At 39.7% G+C, this 17,526-nt stretch overlaps 1 protein-coding gene and 1 long non-coding RNA gene across 2 annotated transcripts in view; both read right to left on the bottom strand.

Annotated features, from left to right (window-relative positions):
• LOC139124345 (uncharacterized) overlaps positions 1 to 17,526 on the bottom strand; it is a 287,549-nt gene that overhangs the window by 132,489 nt on the left and 137,534 nt on the right. The window lies entirely within an intron of this gene.
• On the bottom strand, positions 16,199 to 17,199 carry LOC139124346 (uncharacterized). Its single transcript, XR_011549911.1, has 2 exons — positions 17,088 to 17,199; positions 16,199 to 16,391 (listed from the first exon to the last, which is right to left on the bottom strand). It is a non-coding gene; the product is annotated as an uncharacterized lncRNA (long non-coding RNA).

Here is a 17,526-nt window from a genome sequence, read left to right as displayed (position 1 = left end):
TTTTTCTCAGAATGAGGAAATATCCAATATTTTTTTGCGGACGAGAAAAGATTTGGCGGCTTTTCAGAGTAGGCCAGTTTACGGGAAATACGTACATTTTTATTTTGCCTACGAGATCGTTGAAAATGTCGTTTGGTAGGCGGATGTGATCTTACTTGGTACTTTCATACACTAATGTGTTGATACTGGACACCATGCTATAGCTACATTTTAGATAAGAATTGTAGGAAAAATTACAATGTTTGGAAATTTATTTTATTGTGGTACATATCATTTTGACTGGTGATTTACAGTACTGTGTTTCATCCCGTTACAAAATTTTGCTTATAACGCTGTAAAGATTCCCCGAAGAAAATACTTCATCGAAATGTTCTTTGACGGAAAATGTCACAATAAGTTCTTGTAAGTTAATTAGCGCGTAATGTGTCTCGTAAATTTGAGATATTACATATGTCTGGTGACAGGTTGCAGCAGTGCCTGCAACTTTATTCGAGTGGTAGCGAGGGTGACAGACCATTTGGTTGAGTCAAGGCAGTTGAAAGGTTCTAACAGCATCAGCAGTATCAAACTCTGTGACCTTTTTGCAAGTATATGCATGAGAAGGCTTCATCCACCTATATATCATGCCAATTTTGTTCCGTGTCTAAATACCATTCTCTCACTAGTAATGGTTAGCCACAAATGGGCTTCTAACAGTGCAGAGCTGACATAAAAAAGAAAATGTGTTGCCATAGGTGACATAGGAGACTCTCTTCAGCAATGTCTGTCAGATGCTTCCAAAGTGCTCCCTCGGGTTGAATATATACATGAATAATCTTCAGTAAGAATTGCATAAATTTTACATTATATGAAATAAAATGCAATCTCAGTAAATCATCTGCAAGTTGAAGTGATACGCACCATCACAGATTACATCAAAAAACACAGTGACCGTAGCTATTCTTATGCATAACTGAACTTTTTAAGGAATGTATCAATACAATCATTCAACGGAAACAAAAGTATTGTCATGTCATTATATGCATTGAAATTTTCTCTCAAATCAATTCTTACAAAAGCAATATCACTTGATTTATTTCTAGTAATTTATGCATCATTGCACTGATTACACGCTAAACTGGGGGAAAGGACAAAAGAGCGTAAGTTGGACTAATATTAATAAGTAAGTTAATTTTATAAGTTATTAACAATATTAAAACTCTGTGACTTTCTTACAAGTTTTTTAATAAGTAGGCGTCACCTGCCTATACATCATGCCCTTTTCCTTAAACGTCAGAAATAATATATAGTCTCTTATTAGCAATGGTTAGCCAAAAATGGGTGTCTTACTCTTCCGTTCCACATTAAAAGTAGTTGCCATGGGTAACATCGATATCTCTTTTCAGAAATGTTATCACATGCTCCAAAAGTGCTCCAACGGTTGAATGTTGTGCATCGACAATTTTCAGTGAGAACCGGATAAATGACACCAATAGCCATTAATTTACGCCAGTTGTCGAAGTTGTAGTTGTAATTGTATTTAGGAGAGTGAAATTGTAGGTGGGAGAGCTTCGCAATGATAGGGAAAATAAAAAAAATACCCAAATTTACCTACAAATTGTGGAGGACCCTTAATATTTTCTCACTCTTCAGGAAACTTGTAAGGTGTTGCTAGGGGTAACACCGATATCTCTTTCAGAAATTTTGTCACACGCTCCCAAAGAGCCTCTCCACGGTGAATATTGTGAATCAACAACTGTCACTGTTAACTAACTCAAGAGCCTGGATATATGAATGGAATTAGTGAGGTAATGTGTCTTGTAAATTTGTGATATTACGAAATGCTGGTGACTGGTTATAGCAGTGATTTCAACTTTACCCGAGTGGTCGCCAATGTGACAGACTGTGTGGTTAAATTAAGACACTCTAAAAGTTTCTCATGACATCAGCAGTATTAAAACTGTGTGACCTTCTCGGCATTTATTCAATAGGTAAGCGTCGCGTGCCTATATATCATGTCCATATTGTTAAATTTCAAACATACCATTCTCTCACTAGCAAAGGTCAGCCGACAATGGGCGTGTCAGTCTTCAGGAAACTTGTAAGGCGTTGCTAGGGGTAACACTGATATCTCTTTCAGAAATTTTGTCACACGCTCCCAAAGTGCTTCTCCGGGGTGAATATTGTGAATCAGCAACTTTCATTGAGAATCAGACAGATAATGGCCAATAGCCAAAAAGTTACGTTTGATGTTGTAGTAGTTGTTGTTGTTTTGTTCATACATTGTCATCATGTACACGTCCCTGTTAGAAAACCTCCAGCGATTTCATGTATTGAACTTTTGCGGTAGTGAAAACATTTCTCGTTCCACATCCTTGCCCAATAAAGCCTTTGTCTAAATTCCTTCAACGGGTTCTAGAATATTTGCATGACGTGGGAAGCATCTGAAATTCTATAACGTTGAACAGGACACAAATAATCCGAATTTAACTTTGATTGTTATTCGTCACTCGATGAAATTTCAGGTGGGACTGTTCGCACAAAAAATCAATGACAACACATGCAATTTGCCGCTCGACAGCGTCCGGCTCATCTGCCATGACCGCAGAAATCTTAGGACCTGTGTGTACTTCCGCCTGTATCATAGTGATGTTTAGGTCTCTGCGTACTGTAAGCTGAACTCTGAATAGTTTCCTGCAGAGCTGTTCGGTTCGCATGGCAATAAATACTCATGAGGTAAATGACATCACGACCAGGTCATGAACCCGTGTCCTAAGAGATAACATTGTTTCTGGTGACACGGAAGTAAACAGGTCTAACGTGACCGGGCCCAATGCAGAAGAGGCGGACGCTGCAAAACGATTAATCGCGCGTGTTGTGTGATGTGACCTCTTTCTTTCTAAAAGAAGGACGATGTAGGAAAGTAGACGGACCTTACTGGCTGTCCTGTCCCTTTCTAGGGTAAAAAGAAGATACAGATGTTGTCCTAAAGGTTTTGATCATTCACATATGACAAGACATAGCTGTTGTACCTATCAAAGACTAATTTCGCTAATCTGCTACTTGTGGATATTGTTTTTCTCCATTTAACTGCCAAAATCATTTTAACCATGATAGCGTGTCACAAAAGGTCTGAACTCGGCATTCAAGTCAAGAGTAATATATAGCAGTATCAAAACAGTGTAACCTTCTCGGCAGTCATTGAATTAGTTGGCGTCACCTACATATATATATCATGCCCATTTCGTGAAACGTCAAAAATACCATTCTCTCACTAGAAATAGTCAGCCGAAAATGGGCGTGTCACTCTTCATAAAACTTGTAAGGTGTTGCTAGGGGTAACACCGATATCTCGTTTCAGCAATGTGGTCACATGTACTCCCAAAGTGCTCCCCAGGGTGAATATTGTGCATCAACAATTTTCATTGAGAATCAGAAAAATAACAACTAATACCCACTAACTTACATCTGGTGTTGTACTTGTAGTAGAAGTTGTTGTTAGTGTTGTTTTGACACATTCTTAACACGTACACATCCCTGTTTGAAAACTTAGTGCAATTTCATTTATTTGATCTGTGCGGTAGTGACAACTTTTCTCGTTTCACATCCTTCACCCATCAATTTCCTATCCTCTGCCAGCCCAATCACACTGCTCTCGCCTTTCTCTGGTTGTAAGCCAAATAGCAATTAAGTCAATGAGTCAGTATGTGGTCTGCCTTTTGTCACGCTACCTCTGAGAAGATAGAGCAAAGAGCATAGAGGCATGTCCTTGGGTAACGAAAATTGACGTATCACAGCAGTAGACGAATTAGGCTGAACAATTCATTTTTGCAAATGGTACGTAAATAGATCATGTCACAAACATAGGATAGGTCCTAATGGAGACGAATAAGTGAAAATAGATTTCTAGCGACAACACATCAATCCCACATGTACATACTATTTCAATGCATTAAAAATAAGAAATTCATGATAAAAGTAATCTGCTCAAACTGAAGTAACAGAAAGTGAAAGATTAACTAAGAAAATTCGACGGATCTAGTTCCACTATCTAAAGTAGTTATCTAATATGTTTCGTAAACGTGCTATATACGAAACTCTGGTGACAGATTACAGAAGTGATTTCAACTTTACCCTAATGGTTGCCAAGGTGACATTTGTTGAAATTAAGGCACTCGGGAAGTTTCTCACCACATCAGCAGCATTAAATCTGTGTCACCGTCTTGTCAGTCAGTGAGTAAGTAAATGGTACCTACATATATATCATGCCCATTTTGTTAAATTTCAAAAATACCATTCTCTCACTTGAAATGGTCAGCAAAGAGTGGGCGTGTAGCTCTTCAGGAAACTTGTAAGCTCTTGCTAAGGATAACACCGATATATCTTTTCAGCAATTTTGGCACACACTCCTAAGTGCTCCCCAAAGTTAATATTGTGCATTGACAATATTTAGTGAGAATCAGATATAACGGCCAATTGCCAGAAACTTTAGTCTGATGTTGTAGGTGTATTAGTTATTGTTGCTTTATTGGTACATTATCAACACACTCACATCCCTGTACGAAACCCTGCAATTCATGTATTTGAACTCTGCGGTTGTGACATCTTTTCTCGTTTCACATCCCTGCACGATCAAAATCCCGTTCTCTGCCAGCCCCTCTCACACCGCCCTCGACTTTCTCTGGCTTTAAGCCAGATAGCCACCGAATCAATGAGTTAGTCTAATGACTGACTGTCTGTGACACTGCCTTTGAGTCCTTGGACTGTGAAAATGGACTTATCACAACAGTAGACGAAGTGGGCTACACGATTCATTTTCGCATATGGTACGTAAATAGATCATGTCTCAAACATAAGAGGGTTCCTTATGGAGACTATCTAGAGAAATTAGATTTCTGGCGACAACTTATCAATCCCATGTACATACTATTGCAATGCATTCAAATTAGAGATTTATGATCTGCTAGAACGGCTCTAACGGAAAATGAGAGATTAGCTAAAAATAATCATTGCCTGTAATGTAAAGCAGAGGTCTCAGCATGTCTTTAATTTTTACCAATAAAGTTGTCCAATACTCGTCTTAATATTCTCTCAAACTAGTTTGCATCTCGCAAAGTTATGAATTATTGTCTAAATTTACGACTGCGGCCAACAGTTGTCTACGTTTTAACACCTAAGACGCCAGTGCCTTGAATGAACGTTTCTCACTCATTCACATGGCTGTGTGGTTTTCTACTCAGGCACTTCTTCTGGGGTGTAGGTAACAAAATGTCGCACAGAGGAATGAACTTCTTTTAAAACAGTGCAATCTTCTTGGTGTTTCTATAAAAAGCAAACTCTCTTCTACAGTTTTTTGTACTGGAGTAGTTTACGCACCTGGCTTAGTGCTTTCGTTACGCCTAAGATTATTAATCATAAGAAATAGCTTATGGAACGGCATTTATTGAATTGGTTACCTATTCTATTTTATTGAATAGGTAGACATATTGATAACCAAGGGGAACGGAGACAGTATTATATATGTACATAGAGTCTTTGTCTTAAATTTTCCTCAAACGGTTTCTAGAATATTTGCATGACTTTAGGGTATGTAAAATTATATCACTTTGCACGAAACACCTTGAATCCCAACGCAACTTTGATGGCTGTTAAATTACTCGATAAAATTTCAGGTAGTACCGTTCGCACATAATATCAATGACAACACACACGATTCGCTGCTTGATAGCGTCCGGCTTATATGCCATGGGCGCAGCCATCATAAACCCGTGTTTTCTTCCGGTTGTATTTTCGAAAACTGTATGCTAACATTTACATCGTCTCCTACAGAGCTGTTCGGACGATAATAAATATTCATGAGGTGTAATGGCCCAAAAACCGGACAGTGAATGCGTTTCCTAGGAGATAACATTGCTTCTGATGACACAGAAGTAAACAGGTCTAACCTGACTGGGCCCTACGCAGATGAGTCGGACGCTGTAAAACGTTGAATCCTGGTGTTGTGCAGTCTGACCTCTTTTCTTTGCACCAGACAGACAGTGTGTGAGAGAAAGAGGGCCCGTCTGCCCTGCCCTTTTTTACGTCAGCAGGCAACACAAGTTTTGTCCTAAAGGTTTTTTTACCATTCACCCATGACAAGACAGACATGGTACACTTTGAATACTTGTTTCTGTAACGTGCTACTTTTGGAGATTGTCCTTCCTCATTTAGCTGCTAAAATCAATGTTTAGTCATAGCGAGGCACAGAAAGTCTGAAGTCAAGAGCAATATATTTTGACCGTATTTTGGGTTGCTCAGACTGCAGCTGAACTCTCTTGTTTAAAAGTGGGCCGTTTCTTCTCCTCAGAAATGTCGCTGCATTTTTAGATACAATCCACCATAGGAACGGACAATTACACATTCATATTGTTGCAATTTTATGATGTACCACTTGTTTATGTCTAATTTCAATCTTCTTAGAGTAAGAAAAGATTCAAATTCTTAAAAACTGAAAACTTCACCCCATAGCTATACATATAGTTAACACAGTGATGGCAAGTAAGTTGTTTCTTTTGTACCAAGATGTGTAGGGTGACCTAGGTTTTATTCTTGATTGGATGGCAGAACTGTTGAAATTTTTCATCGAGGAAAGTCTGAACAAAAGTATGGTCCTTTTGAGGCGTGTACTGCCTTAATTTTGTTAGACTTTGTTCCGTAATAACACAATGAGTATCGCACTTTACAAATTGTAGTTTAATTTACAGTAAGAGATATTCCTGTATAAACATGGCACATTGCATTTGCTGCCAATAAGTGATAAATCATGCGGCAAGAGCGTCACTTTAATCAGGTCAAACGAAATGCGTGTTTGCAGTACCCTAATCTACACCAGAATATGTCGCACAGCCTAAATTATTTCATGTTTCTAAAAGGGACTCTTGTAAAATTATGTAAAATTTCAATTGTTTTAATGAGATAAGCCAACAAAAAGAGACAATCTTCCGAACAATTCAGCCTAAATTTCGGAGTCATTGTTGCTGGAAACACACACACTTTCGTTTGGCCTAAAGTGTAAATGGTTAGTGTGAGGATTTACATATTAGCACATAATGAATCATTTTGTCCCCTCTCTTTATTTAATCTCCCATAATAATTGATGAAAGAAGAACAGCCTAGCCTGGACAACGCTTGAAGTCACACTTACCGTAGAATATTACTTTTCAGCGCATCAAACTCATAAAAATTTCGCACATAGCAGATTTGTCAAGTGCGATATATAAACCCCTGGCATGTGCACCAAAATATCTTAGCTGATTTTTACCCGGTATTACAGCGTGTCTCGGTTCAAATGTTGTGTGCAGAATATCACACCAAATAAGTCGTGATTGTTAATAACACAACTTAAACCTTTATACTGTCAAAATGTTGGTCTCTGGATTTGGGATAACTGATGGCAATACCTGATACAGTGGAGAAGCGCGAGTCTTGTCAATTTATCCATTCATCAATATAATGCTCTCGCTGTCTATCCGTTTGTCCGATGCTTTATTTTCTTTATTCCCACGCTTCCTCCATTTCAGAACGTCAGACGATATTTACTAAAGTCAAATGAAAAAACAGTGTTTCCTGTAACATACTAAGAAAATTTGGCAGGTAGCTCGGTTTTTTTATTTTTCATTATTATTTGATAAAATTTAAATAATGGTGAGTTCGACCCCTGATAAGTCCTTAATAATGGACTCACTGTCAAAGATGGTGAGTTTGGAACCCAAGCACGGTGTTAAGCCCTTGAGCAAGACACTTTTCTCCTTAAAGTTCCATTGATTGGAAACCTCATCCTGTAATTTGGCATTCGCCTGTTTGATGAATGATTGAAATTTTATAAGATTTAATTGAATGTTTTGAAAATGAGAAAATATATCTAAGATGCATTTTTTAGGATGAGTAGGTCATGTTACCGGAAAACACGCACTCTTTATTTAGCCTACGAAGTCTAGGAAAATGTCAGTAAGTAGACGGATTTGATATTATAAGGTTATTACGAAAATACCGCATAGGATGCACGAGGACATTTGCGTTGCGTATCGCCCGACGCGAAGTGGAGGGCGATGCGCGGCGCCAATGTCCTCGTGCATTCTTTGAGGTATTTTCGTAATAAACTTATTATTATACATCTTGCATTCGTGACTGGGTCATCAACTTGTTAGAGTTATGACCGTTTTCGTGCAATGTCAACCATTTTTCTTCCGTTTATAGCGCAAGTGTGGAATGCTATCTCGGACGCGCTTCTGCTAGTTCTGGATAGTGTGTGTGCACTCATGGTCCCGATGGAGGGACCGTGGTGCACTAGACACGTAGTACAGAGTGGCGTGCGAGATATGTTCTGGAATTGGTCCAATGAGTCCCTTGAAACCGTTCAACAGTGAACGCGCAGATACAGCTGCAGGGGATGGGGCGCCTTGAAACAATACGTGTTACGGAGCCGCGATTCTACTTCATCCTCCTACTTACCTGTCACTATTACTTTTGGGTTATCTCATTTGCTGCCTTCCAGAACGAGGCAAAAACTTAAATACACGTGATCTCATCCCAGGCGGTAACCGCCATGAGATTCCATATTCAAACAGTTCTCATTTGCCTCGGTGTGTGAAAACACACCGTGTTTCAGCCTTCCAGTATATGTTTTTTTTGACGTCCGTTTTTTCTCTACTGTTCCTTCCTGGGAGCGTGAGTTACGGTATCGTCTATTATTTCCTGTTTATTTACTCTTTTTTAGCAGTCAGTTTGGTTTGACGGTAGTTTTTCAGGCCGTTTGAAGTTCTGCTTTGAGTTTCTGTAGCAAGTGTGTGTTGCTATTGTTTGCTTTCCATGCTTTTGAATGCAGTGACGTGTTTGGTCAGTCTGCAGCTGTGCGAGCCAGTTTCTCGTGCATTGTGTATTGTACTTTATGGTAATTTATCGCGCTGGTTTTTGTGTACTGTAGGTTTACCGGTTCTGCTTGTATCATGGACCTATTTGATGTTCCTGCAAGTGACGGTTCTAAGGTTTGTGCTGCAGCTAGATGTAGAAAGATTATTCCTGCTGATGACAGCCATGACAAGTGTCTTGCATGTCGCAAGTGTTCAAAGGCTAAGCCTTGTGATATTTGCAAGGATTGGTCGGATGAACTATGGCGCATTTTTACTAATCCTGAATTGCTGCAAGGTAGGCAAACTTCAAAAGGTAAGTCTCAGAAGGACAAGTCCAGGAAGTCGGCTAGTAGTGCAGCTACTAGTGTTGCCCTCTGACGAGTCGTATGTTACTAAGGACGAGATTGAGGGTATTCTGGACACTAGATTTGAGCAATTTTCGGAGAAGGTTTCTTCTTTGTTGGCTGGTTTTCTTGCTCAATCTCAGAGTGCTGGTGTAGCAGAGGGCAATCATGTGGAGCCCCAACACCAAAAGCACAGTCTGAATAGGGATTTACATGTGGACCCTACAGAGGTGATAAGTAATCAGGAGACGACAACTGTGTCAGGAGTTGTTCCAAAGCCGTCCTTCAAGTATAGAGATCCTGAATCTGTTTCTTTGTTTGCTCCGAGTGATCTTGATGAGAGCGCAGATGGAGACAGTCATTCTATGTCTAAGTCACAGGATTATGTGCGAAGTGACATTGCTCATTCTGATACTCATTCAGAAATTTCTGCTACTGATGCTGACATGTCAGAAGCTTTGTCTGGGAAATGGCATGACATTATTAACATTATTGGCAATGTGCTTGGCTGTGAAAAAGATGATAGCAATCATAGTCAACGTCAGTCTTTTTTACTTGGTGGAGATAGTACAGTTACAGGTGCTCCTCGTTTGCCCATTGAGGGACTGATTGCACAAAGATGGACAGCTATTGAGAAGAGTTTGCCCAGAGTGTCTAAGTACACAAAGTCTGTAGACAAGAATTTCAGGTTCCTTGAAAAAGACTTTGAGGAGTTTGCCAGAGCGCCTAGTGTAGAAAGTTTTGTCCACACTAAATTGGCGGCTGATAAGGATTTGAGAAGTTTTACCAATAAGGCTGATCTTGGACATCTTATGGTAGATAAAGCTCTGAGAGTTTTACTGAGATGCATTTCACATTCATTGTTGGCAACAGCTTTTGTACATACGGCATTTTCGCCAGGCTCTAATATTCCTGATGACCATTTGTCTAAGGGTTCGGAATTCTTGCAGTTTTCTCTAACTTCTTCAGCAGATCAACTCTTGCGTGCCATTGCTTTGTCAGTTTCTGCAAGAAGGGAATTATTCCTTGATCAGATGGATTTTCCTACTAGATCAACTCAAAATCGTTTGACTGAGCTTCCTATTCAGGGTGATAAACTCTTCCATGGAGAAGTCTCATATATTTTTCACAAGGAAGCTGAAGCAGCTAAAGATGTCAGGGAAATAGTCTCCCTTTCTAGACCACGTCAGGGAGTTAAGCGACCTGCTTCTTTTCAGCCAAAGTCGCAGCCTTCCGCTAAACTAAACATACTTTCTGCAACGAAGTCTGTTTCTGCTTCACCTAGTAATTACTTTAAGGGTAAAAGGGATAATAAGGGCTTTAGACCACCAGTGCCGCCCTTTCAGGATAAGCCCAGAGACCATTCTTTTAAACAATGACGGTTTGCCAGGGGCTCAGTGTGTAAAGCTAGCACAGTTAAATATTCAAATTCCATTTCCGGAGGTGCCAGTAGGGGGAAGATTATCTCTTTTCAGTCAGCACTGGGCCAAGATAACCAACGACCCGCGGGTGTTAGGGGTAGTTTCAGAAGGTTATCGATTGGAATTTCTTCAAGTTCCCCCTCTTACAAGCAAGGTTATAAATTTTCCTCTTCCGTCGGGTTTAGGAAAGAGAAATGCTATCCTTCAGGAAATAGATTCATTAATCTCAAAGAGGGCTATCGAGCCTGTCACAGACAGATCACAATGTTTTTACAGCTCAATGTCTCTAATTCCAAAGAGATCAGGGGTTCGAGACCAATTTTAAATCTCTGCCCGTTAAACCATTTTCTCAAAAAAGAAACACTTCAAGATGGAGACTCTACGTTCAGTATTATCAGATCTGTCAAAAGGGGATTATGCAGTTTCAATCGAACTAACAGACGCTTATCAACATATCCTTATTCACCCAGACTGCAGACTTTTTCTCAAGTTTGCAGTGCAGGGCAAGGTGTTTCAGTTTCGGACACTGCCTTTCGGTCTGTCGTCAGCACCCCGTGTGTTTACCAAGGTCACAGCAGTTTTGGGTGCCTTTCTTCGAAAGCAACAAATTTATGTCCACATGTATCTGGACGATTGGCTAGCCAGGCAGACGCAGATCAGGTTATTGCAGCGGGATACAGCACGTATTTTAAGGACAGCTGTCAGTCTAGGCTGGCTACCAAACGAAAAGAAGTCAGAACTTTGCCCCAGTCAGAACATTCATTATATAGGGGCGAAAATAGATTTGGAGGAAGGCATTGCTACTCCTTTTGCCAGAGCATTTTCAAGCCATTTGTGAAATGGTATGTCATCTCTTGCCCGGCAGTTTTCAGACGGCGCGGCATTTTCTTCGCCTCCTAGGTCTTATGGCATATTGCGTTCAGCTCAAACCTTTGGCAAGGTTGAACATGAGGCCAGTGCAAATATTCCTTCTGTCTCAATGGAGACCACATCAGAATCCTCTAAGTCATCCTATAAGGGTAGACGCCCTGTTAATACAGCATCTTCATTGGTGGACCAACAGAGTCAATTTTTTCAAGGGAGTTTCAGTGTCCCTGGAGCCCCCAGAGGTTACAATAACCATGGATGCTTCAATGCAAGGTTGGGGGGGGGGGCTCGTATGGGAGATTTGACCATTTCAGGAGTCTGGTCAGTAGCCCAGAGACAAGAGCACATAAACTTTCTCGAGCTTCAGGCAATATGGGAAAGTTTAAAGGCCTTCGTTCGTCATATCTTAGGGAGATTGGTTCTTGTAAGGTCAGACAATTCAACCGTAGTATCATATTTGAACAGCCAAGGGGGAACACGGTCTCCATCTCTCTGCATCCTTATTTGGCATCTAATGAATTGGTGCATTATCAGCAATATCAGGATCAGGGCAGCTCACATACCAGGCAGGTGCAATCTGATAGCAGATGCTCTGTCCAGGAGACGACCTATCCCAACAGAGTGGATGTTAAAACATAAGGTGGCAGAGTCCCTTTTCAAGGTGTTAGACAGGCCTCACATAGATCTGTTTGCAACCGCACACAATGCCCACCTGCAGGTTTATTGTTCTCCAGTTCCAGACCAAAGAGCAGAGGCAGTGGATGCCTTTTCAGTTCCCTGGACAAACATGTTCGCATACGCGTTTCCTCCAGTGTCTCTGATTCCCAGAGTACTAAGCAAGATGAGACACGAGGAGTGTGTTGTCATTCTGATAGCGCCGATTTGGCCAAGACAGCCGTGGTTTCCTCGATTGCTGGAGTAGCTAATAGAGATTCCAATAAAGCTACCAGAGACCTTAGACATTCTGAGCTAACCGTTGTCGGGTTTTCTTCACCCAGATCCATCAGTCCTCCAGTTGACTGCTTGGAAACTGTCAAGAAACGTTTTTGCTCAGAGGGATTTTCAGCGAGAGCTGCAGAATATGCAGTGAACTCTCGTAGATCATCAACCATTTAAAATCATACAATTACAGGTTCAGAGTATTCAGTGATTGGTGCAAAGAACATGATGTCACTCCCATGCATCCACCTCTAAGTTCTGTGGGTGATTTTCTGGTTTTTCTTTTTGAGGCTAGAAGTCTAAAGCCCCAAACTATTTCAGCATATCGTTCAGCGTTGAGTTCTTTCCTTCTGAGTCAGAACATAGTGTAGGTCAGCATCCTCTTTTGGATAGTCTGATTAAAGTTTTTTTTGTTAAGCGTCCTCCTGAGAGGAGACTTTTGCCTTCTTGGAGTCTTCCTTTAGTGTTAGATTCATTAAGGCCAGCCTCTTACAAGCCTATTAGTGAATGTGGTTTGAAGTATTTAACTATGAAGACTGTTTTTCTCATAGCAGTGGCGTCTGGGCGTAGACGTAGTGAGATTCACGCTTTGTCTATCAACAGTGCTTATCTCAGATGGGAGCCTACAGGTGTTAGATTGTTGCCTAGGGCAGGTTTTCTGTCAAAGAATGAATCTGTATCTCGTGTTGGTACAGAGATATTCATTCCGAGTCTTGAAAATATTTCAAGTGATCCTCAGGATAAACTTATTTGTCCTTGTAGGGCTCTTCGTTACTACATTAAGATGACTGCACAACTTCGTGGTAATACAGAACAGTTGTTCATTAAGGTGTCTCCAGGTCAACATGGTCCAGCGTCAAAGGACACTATTTCTAGATGGTTAAGGGATACAATCAACTTGGTTAAGGGATACAAACAATCAACTTGCCTATGATTCTTCCGATGGCCATTGTAGACTTGTGCATTCCATCAGAGCACATGATACGCGAGCTATGGCTGCCTCGTGGGCTTTGTTTAAAGGAGTGTCAGTGGATGACATTTGTAAAGCTGGTTTTGGGGCTTCTCCAAATACCTTTATTAACTTTTACCTCAAGGATGTGCCTATGGAAGCTAGTTTTGCTTTAGGTTCTTTGAGGTGTGGCTCTACCTAGGTTGGGAGTATTTGTTTGACATACCCTCCTCCAATTAAGCTTTGGATTCTGTGTAACCCAAAAGTAATAGTGACAGGTAAGTAGGAGGATGAAGCAGAATGAAAGTTACCCCCAGGAAACATCTTTCTGCGAGAACTCCTACTTACCTGTCTCTCCTCCCTCCTTCATCCCCACTATTTTGATAGACTATTATGGAGGTTGAGAGCTGTTTGAATATGGAATCTCATGGCGGTTTCCGCCTGGGATGAGATCATGTGTATTTAAATTTTTGTAATAGTGACAGGTAAGTAGGAGTTCTCGCAGAAAGATGTTTCCTGGGGAAACTTTCATTCCGTACGGTTCTTAGCGCAAGCAAAACTCTATTGTTCTCGATGGTAGATGTATAATAATACAATGCATTTTCATCAACTAATGTATTAATACAGGACACCATGCCATAGCTATATTTTAGATAAGAATTGTGGGAAAAGTACAATGATTGGAAATGTATTCTCTTGTGGTACATATCATTTTGACTGGTGACGTAGAGTACGGTGTTTCATCCCATTAGAAATATTGCTTTTAATTCCGCCTTTAAGAGTCCCCTGAAGAAAATACTTCATCGAAATGTTCTTTGATGGAAAATGTCACAATAAGTTCTAGTAAGTTACTAAGCGACGTAATGTGTCTCGTAACTTTAAGGTTACAGGTTACAGTAGTTCTTTCAACTTTACCCGAGTGGTTGCCAAGGTGACTGACTGTTTGGTTGAATTAAGCCAGTCGAAAAGGTTCTCACAACATCATAGTATTAAACTATTTGACCTTCTCGCCAGTATATGCATGAGAAGGCTTCATCCACCTATATATCATGCCCATTTTGTTCAGTGTCTAAATATCATTCTCTCACTAGTAATAGTTAGCCACAAATGGGCTTCTAAATGTGCAGAGCTGATATGAAAACATGTAAGGTGTTGCCACAGGTAACATCGGAGACTCTCCTCAGCAATGTCTGTCAGATGCTTTTAAAGTGCTCCCCCGGAGAGAATATTGTGCATGAAAAATCTTCAGTGAGAATTGCATAAATGTTTCATGTTTTTTCTCTTCAGCAAAGTCTGCACTATAGTCGGTTCACATGTCGATAGTTATCTTATTGCAGTATTAGATAAAGAAAAAATTTGCAGTTTCCAGCTCCCTGACTTTGCCCGGCTTTTGTGGTCGCCAACCATTTAAGATTTTATTGGCTGTATTTTTCTTTCATTGGCAGTGTTAACGCCAACTGTCGTACCATTGAAAATGAATAGCATGTTGAAAGTTTCCTATAACTAACCATAAGCCATGCATGCAATTGTCACAAGATCAAAAATATATCTAAAATATACAACGTAGAAACGCTTAGGCAAGCATACAGGACACTCTCACTTGGCGTTTGTCTTTAAGAAAATAATTATGTGTATTTGTTGGCATTTCGCCCATGTCAATCTTGCACGAAAGGTATATAGCAAATATTTGGATGCTTGAGTTATATAGCATTTCTATCAGTTTGTAATAATTGAGCGACTTTAAGTGTCAGTGGATAACAACGAGAATTGTCTATATCTCTAGAGAGAATGCGGCTTCTAAACAGTTCTCACCACAGGTTTGGTAAAACAAAAATTTCTCACCCAAGACAGCGGTGTGAATAAAACAGGAGTCTCACATTAGCAGAATTCCGTCAAGACCAATGATAGCCACAATATCCATCAATCGAAAACACCATCATTTGCTAGCTTACATTACGTAGTGATCTATTTTTTCTGTAAATTTGCGATATTTACCAAAATGCAGTGACAGTTTATAGCAGAGCTTTTAACTTTTAACCCGGCGGTCGTCAAGGGAACCGACCATTCGGATTAAACAAGATACCTCCAAAAGTTTCTCACGGCTTCTAGATCTCTACAATGCTTGACCTTTTGACATTCCTGTATTATGAGGCATCTTCCTTCTATATATCACGCCCATTTGTGAAGCCCTGAAATCGTAATTCTTATTTCAATACTGGTCAAGCAACGATGAGAGTGTCGCCCTTCATAATGACATATCAGCTGTCTCCAGGTAACACCGAAGATGCCCTTCAGCAATGTTTGTCAATTGTCCAAACTGATCTCCCAGGTTAACCAACGTCCATATTTAATCTTACGTAAAAACTTGATAATCCTTAAATTGGATTGTCTTAGGTCTATAGAAGTTTTGTTTCAATTTGTTGAACACTGAGACATGGGATTTAGAGCTACCACTAAGAAATCCTTGTCATACACATATCGAGTCTAAAGATTTATAAGACAGGATTAAAATCGGACCAGTTTCATCACTGAGACAGGAGAGGAGATAAAATCAATAAACAAGTCACATGAAAATATGCATAATCCTTTACATTTTCACCAGTTTTCTTTTTTGCTGAACTTGTCATCACAGAATCTTTTGGTAACCTGTCTAACTATTTACTTATAAACTCTTTAATCCTTCCGATTTTTTGCGACTTAACAGGCGGCAATATTTATATTGTCTGCTCTGAGCGATGCACGGCCTATTACATGATACAATTACATAATGTTTGTGTGCTAAAATTAAAAATCATAGGCAGGACAAACGAGTTATTCTGAAAGCAAAGTTTCATCTTTATTTCTCTTCAAATGGTGTCAACATTTTCAAAGCATTTCAAGAAAGAAAATGCAGAAAATACCATTCGTCAAACAAAAGATTGTTGAAACATACAGTTTTGATAGCTGTTATCTTACAACCACGTAACCGATTGAGGTGTCGATGAGGGAGATCAATCCATTTTCCCTGAAATAGAGAAATTTGATAAATACGGTTACTTCTCCGGTTTAAAAAAAAACTATTCTAAATGAATGTTTACAACAGTATGCAGGTAGAAATGTCTGTGTAATACTGTATTATATCACACCAGTACATTGATGGCTCACGTGATCTGAATTGGTCGAGGCGTGAAAATAAAAGTGCGATATTGGAAATATAGCACCGTCTGTAAGGCGCCAGCTCTCAGCTGGAGAAAAATTCAATTTTTACATATCAGTTCAAGAATTTAAATTAATGTTATGATATATTTTAGCGATAAACCACCTCGGCAACGGGGATGCCACTCGATTTGACCAGTTCACTCCATATATGCACTCGCTATCGCTTGTGCATATATGTCATGAACTGGTCAAAATCCTCGTGGTATACCGTCGCTTGGTGTGCTTTATTGCTTAAATATCTCGTCGTTCTTATTTGCGAAGGTTAAAAGTACAGTTGCATTGCATTAATAATTCGAATTAACTGTCGGTAGTCTGAATTGCAGTGTGATGGTTTTTTCTGTAAAAAATTACTAAATGCGGTCTTCCGAGGGATGTTTCTTGTATGTGTAGTATTCCTTTCAGCTTAAACCTCCTGCTATTTTTGATAGACTGTGAATGCTGAATCTTGTTCATAAGTCGGCAATTTTTTACCAGCTATAAGATCTGAGAATCGATTCCGTACCTCTTAACTATTCCACGTCATCGTTACCAGAAGTAAGCCATGCCAATAAATGCCAGAGTGGCAATCAGGCTGTAGTACAGTCCATGAACATTTGTCCCGCCACCGCATTCTGAAAAGTACAACATTGATTGCTTCGGTTGTAGGTTAAGTCTAAACAATGTATTAAAATTATTGCATTTACTATATCAGAAATTCATGTTCATAAAATAGATACGTAAATAAGCTGACAAGCAATAATGCTGTAATGAGACAGAAATTTAAAATGTCTTGCTGACAATGAAAAAAAAATGGTAGGCAGAAATACGTCGTGTCATCTGTTATTTTCGGTTCTTCGACAATTGTCTATTTCTGCTGTAATCAGCATCGCATATATCGTTCATATTTCCATTGGAAGAGCAGTTTTACTTAGGACATTCATATAATACGAAACAAATGTTTT

Source organism: Ptychodera flava (assembly GCF_041260155.1).
Source record: "Ptychodera flava strain L36383 chromosome 23 unlocalized genomic scaffold, AS_Pfla_20210202 Scaffold_23__1_contigs__length_28996876_pilon, whole genome shotgun sequence".
Taxonomy (NCBI): Eukaryota; Metazoa; Hemichordata; class Enteropneusta; family Ptychoderidae; genus Ptychodera; species Ptychodera flava.
Note: the sequence above shows the minus strand (reverse complement) of the source record. Positions and strands in the feature narration are given on the sequence as shown.